Raw genomic sequence first — 10,877 nt, 5'->3', positions numbered from 1 at the left:
GGAGCATATTAGATATTTTAAAAACAAGTTATACACCCACTCAGTTTCCAGACATTTTCTAACAAATCACAACTCCTCATTAGATAATATGACATTCAGGGCAATTGAACATGTAACCCCGAGTCCACGGGGAGGTGATCTAGACAAGAAATTATCTCAACGAGAAATGTACTGAGTTTATGAATTGAACACACTATCTCCATGTGGTCTGAACGAAAGTTATGAGATTGCTCCGTTTTTATAAGGAAATAGTCAAAGTATTCACTTGTATGAGACATACCACTAAAGTATCTACGGCCATACCACACCGAAAGTGCCCAACCCTGTCTGATCTTGGAAGCTATACGGTGCTGGGCCTGGCAAGTACTGGGATGGAAGACCCCCCGAGAATACCAGGAGCAGTAGACTAACCTAACGGTGACCTCATGAGAAAAAGACTTGGCATTCTTTTAGGAGCAATCTCTCAAAAAAGACCTTAATGATGTGTGTTTATTTTTGAATGACGGATATAAAGAAAACCCACTTTTTGTCTTCCCTCCTTCTTCACATCTATCCTTATAACTGCTGGTCCATATTGTTATGATCATGTTGGTACATATGTATAGGTATTCTCTATGTCTATATGTTCTAGATATGTCCATATCCTAAGGATAAAACTGCATATGGAGAATTTGTACTAATAATAGATATAGAATTATTAGAACTGAATGACCCAGATAATAGGTTCACTATTGCTTTTAGGAAATTTTATATTGCAATATTGAGAGAATGTTTGCTGTGTGCCTACCTTTTTCCAAGTATATATATATGGATTACTATTTATATAGGTACACATAAAAAGGTGTTATTTATTATGATTAGTCATTTTTATAATTGTAATTATTTTTATATGACTAGTTCTTGCTTTCTCTATTTTTTTCTTTTTATTTATCCATTAATTTTATTATGGACATAATAATACCATACGGGACCAAGTGAAGTTGTTGTAACAAATGTGAATGGAATAAATGTTATGAACACACATGGCTGAACTATTGCATCTGCTATTGAAGCAGGCTTAATCCCGGAACAAGCATCCTTGACAACCCTTTACACAGCTGCACAGCGCTTACCAGGAAGTAAATTGCCGGAGCCTGCGGTCCACAAGCGGCTCACGCACACGTGACTTCCGGTCTGACGAGATGGAACACGTGACCTCACGGACGTGACTTTCGGGAATGCGGTCCACATACAATGTACAGTTAGTAGTGCAGGCGCACCTCCACTGCCCTACGCGGTGGAAGGTGAAGATACAGCCCATACCAAAAATGATAAAAATGTAAAAAGTAACTTGTACCCTCTCCTGAGTAATTATAAGGAAAATATTTATGAAGCAGATGATGAACCTGTTGTAATGGCAGCCATTTCTCATGCAGTTCAAATGTTAAATGTTCCTCCACAGCAGATACAGGATCTACCCTCACCAATGGTAGTAGCAGAAGTGCTACCACCCGCAGAAGCCATAGCGGAGGCTGGTGTAAATACTATTATACGTTGCAGTAATAGACTGAACCCCCCAAGTACCAAGGCCAAAGGTAACGGTGTCGTAGGCATGCATCCAGTCCAGACAATAACAGTTTCCAATGGGAATCTGGATGCAGGTGGTGTGCCTACAAGGGAGATAGCAATGCATTGTCCATGGACAAGAGCGGAGCTACATTCCATAATGACAGATTTCCCTGACCCTAGAAAAGAGTTAGCATAGTGTCAGAGATTTATAAAAGATTTAGGTATTGCTCATGAGCCAACCAACAAAGATTGGCTTGTGGTATTACGGGCATGTCTTCCACACAATACCGATGTGAAAAAGTTTTTCACAGCTTGTGTATTGGATGGAGATAGTCCCTTAAATGACAAAAGTAATCAGAACAACATAACCCGCATAATCACCCAATTGGCCATATATTTTCCAGTGGTAGTTAACTGGAGTCAAATTTTTACAATTAAACAGAAGGAGAGTGAGTCTGCAGAAGATTATTTCACCAGAGCGCTGCAGACAGTATACTGGGAAAGAGGATATAAAAAATAGCACACACCACGGGGAAATGGTCATCACGGTACTTATGGATGGTCTTAAAGACAATCTAAAGACCAGGGTTCAGACCTCACATCCTGGATGGAGAGGAATTATGGTAGACACCCTCAGGGAAACTGCTATTGAACATGACAAAAACATCCTCAGGAAGCATGAAACACAGAGTGAGAAGCTAATGGCTGTTAGCATTCAAGCTCTTGAAGCAATGCATTTATAGCCACCAGACACCTACTCACCTGCGCAGCTACAAGTTGTCAATACACATCATCCTGCGCAGTCACAAATTACACAGCCATACCACATATATCACACTCGACAACAAAACACATATCAACATACCTTGCCTCAGAACACATTCCACACACAGCCACAAACCCCCATATCCATATCCCCAGCCATTATATTTCCACACTCCCCAACTCACACAGCAAAATCCTTTCAAACCATACCCACCACAAAGGTGTTATAACTGCAAACAGAGGGGACACTTAATTAGGGACTGTAAAGCAAGGAAACAGGGACCACTTGACCAGCAAACTCCAAAACACCCCAGGATGCAGAAAACTTTCAGCAATTGCCTGCTCACATAGTGGCAGTAAATGCTTTATTGGACAGCACAGTCAGCTCTAGGGATCAGGTCACACCTGTAGTCTATAGCCAGTCAGGTTAACTGGGAGTATTAGGGAAGAACCTGTAATGATGGTTGATGTAGCTGGTACTAAACATACTTTTCTTGTAGATACAGGGGCGACCAGATCAGTGTTAAAATCTCCATCCAATTTACAGGTGACCTGCAAGACAGTACCAGCAATGGGTGTAACGGGTAAAGTGCAGCATTATCCTTTAACCAAATCTGCAGAGGTTACTATCGGGCCATTGCATACCAGGCATTCCTTTCTCCTGGCAGCGGCGGGTCCTACTAACCTACTGGGAAGGGATTTGTTGTGTAAAATGGGATGGGTCATTTATTGTACCCCTGATGATATATTTTTAGATAATCCAGAGAGAGTTGCGCACGAGGTAAGGGATATATTGGCCACTCCACAAGGTTAATGCTTCACTCTACCATCCTAGAGAAAAGTCCATCACAGATAAAGGAGATGTTATCTCAAATACCGGGTTCCCTTTGGACCAAAGATGGACAGGACCCTGGATTATTGGCAAATGTAGCTCCTGTAATGATCAGCTTAAAGGTGGGAAGACAGGCTCCAAAAATCCCTCAGTACCCTGTAAAACCAGAGGTGGAGTTAGGGGTGTATCCCATAATTGATAGATTGCTCCAGCAGAGGGTTTTAGTCCATACAGCAAGTGTAGCCAACAGTCCCATCTTTCCTGTGAAGAAGAGTGGTGGGAGGAGTTATAGGCTAGTACAGGACCTTAGAGGGGTTAATAAGGTAGTTGAGAGCCAATTCCCTGTAGTGCCAAATCCAGCTGTCATTCTCATGCAGGTCCCACTAAATGCAACCCATTTTACTGTTATTGACCTCTATTCTGCCTTCTTCTCTGTCCCTCTTCATCCTGACTGCCAGTATTTATTCGCCTTCACATACAAGGGGGTACAATACACATAGAGAGCCCCAGTATCTTCTCCCAGGCCTTACACGAGTGTTTACAATCTTTTCAACCTGCCAATGGATCTGTTCTAATACAATATGTAGACGATTTATTGTTGTGCTCTGATTCGTTTATGTCATGTTTAAATAATAATTCTAAACTACTGTTGCTTCATCTCTCACAGACAGGACACAAGGTTGCTAAGGACAAATTACAGCCAGGTCAAACCAGGGTTAAATACTTGGGGCACTGTCTAACCCAGGGCCTACAACATTTGACAACCGACAGAATACAGGCCATACAGACCATGACACTGCCGCAAAACCAACAGCAAATCATACCTTCTTGGGCATGTGTGGATACTGCAGATCATGGATCCCAGGTTTTTCTATTTTGGTCTTACCTCTGCAGGAATTGGTATCATCCTCAAAACCCGACCATGTCACACACACTGAGGAAACAGAGCAGGCTTTCCTTAACCTTAAGAACAGTCTGACAAGAGCACCTGCATTGGGAATACCAGATTAGGAAAAACCTTTCGATTTATATTGTATGGAGGCTAACGGCTGCGCAGCAGTTGTCCTCACACAAAAACATGGTGATACAAGTAGACCCGTAGCATACTACAGTGCACAATTGGACACTGTGGCAAGATCACTCCCAACATGTTTAAGAAGTGTAGCAGCAACTGCTCTTTCGGTCAGTAAGAGTGAGGATGTAGTATTAGGCCATCATATGATTGTTTATACACCCCATGCTGTATCTGCTTTGCTGAATTCTGCCCAAACCAGACATGTTTCCTCAGCTAGGTTCACAAAATGGGAACTAGCTCTAATAGCACCGGCAAATATCACCATTAAACGGTGCAGTACTTTAAACCCAGCAACATATTTACCATATGTGCCTCAGGATGCACAAAGGGTGGAGAGAGGTGAGTCACTGGTGAAAAGCGAGTTTTGCAGGTATACTGATGCACAAGATTGTATGGAATATTTGAATCAGACCTTTACTGCAAGACCTGACATACATGATACACCTTTAGAGAAAGTAGATGTGACATTTTACACAGATGGGAGTTGTCATAGACAAAATGACACTGGAGAGTTATGTACAGTTTATGCTGTTGTAAATGACGAGGACGTTATAGAAGCCAAACCCCTTGGTCCACCTCACTCGGCCCAAGTGGCGGAGCTAGGGACACTAAGGAGAGCGTGTGAGTTGGCAGAAGGCAAATCTGCTAACACATACACTGACTCTAGGTATGCCTTTGGGGTTGTACACGATTTCGGGAGCTCTATGGAATCTTAGAAATTTTATGACAGCAGCAGGCACACCAGTAGCACACTCAAAACATATAAAAGGACTATTGACAGCGATCCAAATGCCAAAGGCAGTGGCCATCATTAAGTGTAAAGCCCATACATGTGAGGATGATCCAGTGTCACTGGGCAATAATAGAGCAGACGAAGCTGCCAAATGTGCAGCAGGGTTAAGAGTTAACATACCAGTTGAGCAAATGATGATATTTCAAACTATTGATATGCAGAAATTAATTGAGGTGCAAAATTTGTGTTCCATTCAGGAAAAGGCAGTCTGGAGATCCAAGGGATGTGGGCAAGAGTCCTCTGGACTCTGGAGAGATGGAAAAGGTAAGCCAGTGGCTCCCAAGGCATACTACCCAAGCTTGGCTGAGGCAGCGCATGGCCTGACTCATCTGGGTAAACAAGGTATGTGCAAGTTGGTGAGGGTGTACTGGTGTGCACCTGGTTTTTCTTCTCAAGCGGAAAAGAGAGCAATGTCCTGTCTGACCTGCTTGAGGAAAAACACCAACCAAGCCATCTCACATCCCTCCGACAGATGGACCTTTTCAGGTAATACAAATTGATTTCAACCACTTACCACCCTGCAGGAATCTCAAGTATATATTAGTTTGTACAGATGTGTTTTCTAATTGGGATGAGGCATATCCAGCTGCCACTAATACTGCTGTGTTTACTGCTAAAAAGATCATTCAGGAATTTGTATGCAGGTACGGTATCCCTAGAATCATAGAAAGTGATAGGGGTACTCATTTCACTGGTGATGTCTTCCAGAACATGTGTAAGTTCATGGGTATTAATTGTACCACTCCCCCTATTGACCGCAAGCCAGTGCCAAGGTGGAGAGGGTAAATGGTACTATTAAGAATAAACTGAATAAGATCATGGCAGAAACTGGACTAGGATGGCCAGAAGCCTTGCCGCTAGTCCTTCATAGCATCAGGACAAATAGACCCCCTCTTAATTTGTCCCCCTTTGAGATACTGTTTGGGAGACAACCTCATCTGATTGTAAGTCCACAGGAAGACTTGAAGAGTAACAACGAGGTTACTGTAAAGTATCTTATAACAATGAGTAAACAGTTGAAACAGTAGCAGCAGAAACTGAAATTGTTGTCACCTGATATGCCAGAAACAAACTGTCATGATGTTGAACCTGGAGAATTTGTTATGATCAGAAACTTCTTACATTCAGGTTGTCTGACAGATCGGTGGGAAGGTCCGTATCAAGTGTTGCTGACAAGTACAACATCCTTGAAAGTGGCAGAGAGAGATACCTGGGTCCATTCCACTCACTGCAGGAAGGTCAAATATCCGGCGGAGATACAAGGCAGAGTCGAGGCAGATAACGCAGACCTGTCAATTGTGAGGTTGTTCCGGGAGACTTAAAGACTGCAGTGAGATACCTGAGCTAGGGAAATTTACAGCCCACTAATCCAGCAATGGAGTGGCGGGCTGGGGTTGCGTTCCTATTTTCTTCCAGAGTTCTCATCATCCTTGTTTGGCTCGGGATGTCTTGTTTCTGTAACGGTGGACAGAGGATGGAGGGAGAGGTCAATGGTGATACCGATGGAGTGGAGTCGGGAGAAGGAGCAATACATTCACAAGGGCGGTATCTGATCAAACTCAGTACAGTAATTAAGAGATCTGTCATTCTAGAAACTCGGAGTCAGTGTGAAGGCCTATTGTCTGAGGAATACTGTATGTGTGCAAACTGTGGATCTCTAATTGAGGAAAAGTGCATCCAGCGATGCCAATCCAAGAGTAACCTGTACTTGGGTGAGCACCCTTTAGAGGATTACCATTCCTTAGTGGGTAAGGTCTTAAACCAGACTGAGTGCTGGGTTTGCACTTATGTGCCTCAGGGACACATAATGTAGGTTTAGTACCACTAACGTTAAATGTCTCTGAGGTTCTTGGATTACTTAAGGGGAAAACGCTGGACGGGAAATTTGTTAAGTCCAAACCTCCAAATTTTAAGCTCCATCAGTACCATGTGGAAAGATCCCTGTTATGTTTAAACATCACTAATTCCAATAAACCAGGAAATTGGGAGGTGTCCGGGGACAATCAGACAATGACCTTTTCACACAGAGTTAATAATGAACCAGTACATAGTGGACTTATGCGCAACATTACCAGTGGAAGACACTTCCGGTATAAGTATACACTTAGTTCTACCAAGGTAATGGTTGGCAGAGTACCAGAAGGGTACTGTGCAGTTATTGTACAACCTAAAATGTGTATCAGCCAAATGGGAAAATCTGGGGTAGGATTATTTGTTAGAGAATTGTGCCCAGTGATAATGATGCATTCTATCCCTTATGTACTCCCAGACGATGTGTATTTTATATGTGGAAAGAAAGCGTACAAGTGACTCACTACGAGTTCTGAAGGTTTATGTTATCTGGGAAGGGTACTCCCAGAGGTTATGACCCTTACAGATGGTGAAATGCTTGGTATTCATAAGAACACACCATCACCATATCTTCACACACATTTTGAACACAGAGACAAAAGAAATATGATACCTGGTGATGTACATACAGCCACACAGTTGATTAGCGAAACAACTGGCTTCCAAATTTTGGTAGCATTCGATCCTACCAGGATCGCCTGGGGTACTTTAAATTTTATATACATCCAAGATCTTGCTAAATTAATAGATAATATTACCTAGACATATGATGACATGTTCAGGTACACTGGTAAGGAGCTACAAGCCTGTAAGAAAGAACTTGTGTAACATAGACTAGTATTAAATTATTTAACAGCTGTTACTGGTGGATACTGTGTGACTCTGGCCACCCAAATTAGTGTCAAGTGTTGCACTTACATCACAAATAATACTGGTAATCCCAAGGAGGTGATAGACCGGAAGACGGATGAAATTCTGCAGCTGAAATGGGAATTTTTGAAAGAACTATAATGCCTCATTGACTGAGGTAGAAAAGGTAGAAGAGTGGTTCTCTTAGTTGAACCCTGTAAAAATGGTTCTCCAGTCTAGGAGAGTGGGTCCAGAAATGGTTGCTAGGGTAGGGAAACTCCTGATCCTCATATTGGTTTTCATCTTAGTAATTGATTTATGTGTTAGATGTGTTCCTGCTGTGTTGAAGTGTGGAAAATGTAATGCTAAGGTAAACCAGGAGAATTAAATTATGATGGTGGTTAGTAGTAATAGTATGCATACTAAGGTAAAAGAAGAACTGCAAATCCAGAACTAGAATGTACCATCAGATGATGTATAGATTTAGCCATATATGAAATGTATTATTAAATGTTATTTTAAACATCCTAAATAATGTAAGTCCCTATTCCCTTCAGGACCTCCTTTATAGGTTAGGTGCATCCCCACATCTTTCCAATGATCTTCCAAGATCCGAGGTGGGCGTATAAGGGTAGTTTTATGTCCCTCCCAGGGACACATTATTGATGGTTTAAAGACCAAATTGTGCCATCCCCTAATATAACTTGAAATAATATTTCATAGTGTATGACTGAATAAATTTAAGACCAGAGTGTGATAGCACATTGTTTGCTATCAAAGGGTGGACTGTCGAAGCCGGATGATTGGCTGAGGCCAGATCTTAAATTAATATCGGGTGACACCATTTTGTGATGCCATCTTGCGTCCTCAGCATGAAACCATTGTTGAAAGTCCTGCCATACCCCATACGCACATTAAATAAAACATAAAATATATAAGATGCACACCGCACAGTTGCGCCATTTATCAAAGCACTCTACACATAAACGCACCATGCATATTAGTGATTATACGCAATATTCTCACACTTACACATACCAAAACTTATAAAAAGGTTCCTCAACATTAAAAGCAAAATATTAGAGGTTTTATTAGCAAATACTTATGTTGTGAAATGCAGTGTATACAATATTTAAGGTACATAAGCTAGTAGACATATCATGTTTGGTACCATTCTAAATCACTGTTTATTTGCAGATTTCCAGATCGAACCTCAAGGAAATCGCATCATGCGTTCGCAAGATATGAACAATATGAAAATAGTGGTTAGAATGTGAAACTGTATGAAGTGTTTTTTACTAGTTTAAACCAGTTCTTCGGTGGGAAAACCACACAAAGCAACATCTGAGGATCTGGGACATACCCCTAGTGATGCTATATGAACTGTCCAATGACCTGCATCGTACCAGAATGTCCAGGGGCCAGACCCAATGGAAATCCGTTAACTAGTTTCTTTGTTCTGGGAGGGTATATAGCTTGCATACTGGTTCTAGTATACAGCCATTCTCTTTGGATGACCACAGGCTTCTGGACTGATGACTGTATGCTGGGACCAGTGCGCATGTGTATGTATTGGGCTGTATCGTATATTCTGTATTTAATTGTCTTTGCACTAATTGTGCTAGATGAAAGCGTGTAACTTTCTTTTATTGTAATAAGAACTTTTTGTGTGTTGGAACCACAATTGTTGTCTGGACAGCGATTATTTCTCTCTAGCAATATAAGGGTATTCATAAAACATTTTGTAAACTGTAACACCACTTCAGTAATTTATGTTATAGAATGTCCTTGTGGACTCAAATATGTATGGAAAACCAAACGTCCACTTAAACAACGATACAGGAGCATATTAGATATATTAAAAATAAGTTATACACCTACTCAGTTTCCAGACATTTTCTAACAAATCACAACTCCTCATTAGATAATATGACATTCAGGGCAATTGAACATGTAACCCCGGGTCCCCGGGGAGGTGATCTAGCCAAGAAATTATCTCAACGAGAAATGTACTGAGTTTATGAATTGAACACACTATCTCCATGTGGTCTTAACGAAAGTTATGAGATTGCTCCATTTTTATAAGGAAATAGTCAAAGTATTCACTTGTATGAGACATACCACTAAAGTATCTACGGCCATACCACACCGAAAGTGCCCAACCCTGTCTGATCTTGGAAGCTATACGGTGCTGGGCCTGGCAAGTACTGGGATGGAAGACCTCCCGAGAATACCAGGAGCAGTAGACTAACCTAACGGTGACCTCATGAGAAAAAGACTTGGCATTCTTTTAGGAGCAATCTCTCAAAAAAGACCTTAATGATGTGTGTTTATTTTTGAATGACGGATATAAAGAAAACCCACTTTTTGTCTTCCCTCCTTCTTCACATCTATCCTTATAACTGCTGGTCCTTATTGTTATGATCATGTTGGTACATATATATAGGTATTCTCTATGTCTATATGTTCTAGATATGTCCATATCCTAAGGATAAAACTGCATATGGAGAATTTGTACTAATAATAGATATAGAATTATTAGAACTGAATGACCCAGATAATAGGTTCACTATTGCTTTTAGGAAATTTTATATTGCAATATTGAGAGCATGTTTGCTGTGTGCCTACCTTTTTCCAAGTATATATATATGGATTACTATTTATATAGGTACACATAAAAAGGTGTTATTTATTATGATTAGTCATTTTTATAATTATAATTATTTTTATATGACTAGTTCTTGCTTTCTCTATTGTTTTCTTTTTATTTATCCATTAATTTTATTATGGACATAATAATACCATACGGGACCAAGTGAAGTTGTTGTAACAAATGTGAATGGAATAAATGTTATGAACACACATGGCTGAACTATTGCATCTGCTATTGAAGCAGGCTTAATCCCGGAACAAGCATCCTTGGCAACCCTTTACACAGCTGCACAGCGCCTACCAGGATGTCAATTGCCGGAGCCTGCGGTCCACAAGCGGCTCACGCACACGTGACTTCCGTTCTGACGAGATGGAACACGTGACCTCATGGACTTGTGACTTCCGGGAATGCGGTCCACATCCAAAGTACAGTTAGTAGTGCAGGCGCACCTCCACTGCCCTACGCGGTGGAAGGTGAAGATACAGCCCATACCAAAAATGATAAAAATGTA

At 41.2% G+C, this 10,877-nt stretch overlaps 2 pseudogenes; both read left to right on the top strand.

Moving 5' to 3' along the window:
• The first annotated feature begins 289 nt into the window (after positions 1–289).
• Positions 290–408, top strand: LOC148522850 (5S ribosomal RNA; annotated as a pseudogene).
• A 9,435-nt stretch (positions 409–9,843) lies between these two features.
• Positions 9,844–9,962, top strand: LOC148522849 (5S ribosomal RNA; annotated as a pseudogene).
• The last annotated feature ends 915 nt before the right edge of the window (positions 9,963–10,877 follow it).

Source organism: Taudactylus pleione, unplaced genomic scaffold (genome assembly GCF_031769625.1).
Source record: "Taudactylus pleione unplaced genomic scaffold, aTauple2 ptg000138l, whole genome shotgun sequence".
Lineage (NCBI taxonomy): Eukaryota > Metazoa > Chordata > Amphibia > Anura > Myobatrachidae > Taudactylus > Taudactylus pleione.
This window is presented reverse-complemented; position numbering and strand designations above follow the sequence as displayed.